This window comes from Penaeus monodon, chromosome 33 (assembly GCF_015228065.2).
Source record: "Penaeus monodon isolate SGIC_2016 chromosome 33, NSTDA_Pmon_1, whole genome shotgun sequence".
NCBI lineage: Eukaryota > Metazoa > Arthropoda > Malacostraca > Decapoda > Penaeidae > Penaeus > Penaeus monodon.
The window spans coordinates 29,268,612-29,269,177 of record NC_051418.1 but is presented as its reverse complement, the minus strand read 5'-3'; positions in this window follow the sequence as shown (position 1 = coordinate 29,269,177).

The following is a 566-nucleotide window of genomic DNA, read 5'->3' as shown; positions in this document are numbered from 1 at the left end:
GGAGGCCCCAGGGCAGCTACTCATTTTGCCCACTCTTGAATCTAGCTTTTGCACCCTACCTCACTCTGAAATTTCCCCATCATAACACTAGTTTAATACACCATTATCTGCAATGCCTCCACTTTGCCATTCCTCCACCACATCATTATCCTACCACTTATTTATATCCCAACGATCTATTTTATTATTAATTAAAAAGTAAACTTACAAACAATGTAAGGGATGTAAAACAAAATATAATAAAATAAAAGCATTTAAAAAGGCATTCTCATTTTACGGGTTCTGAACTAGAAAAAGTGTAGAACAACAATACTTTTGTGTGCAGGAGCAATAGTAATTAAAAAATATATGAAAAACATTCCCTATTCCTCCATTAAAAGTAACAAATAAAAAAGGGTTTAAAAGTATACATAAATTTGAAATAAAAGCATATATGTAATGAACTGTATATATACCTTCATGTTTTTAAAAATATCAAATGACTTAGATTTTGCACTTACCTATGACTACACTCTGGGACAATAAATAAAATGGGTATAATTGAACACTGAGGTAAAACAGGCCTC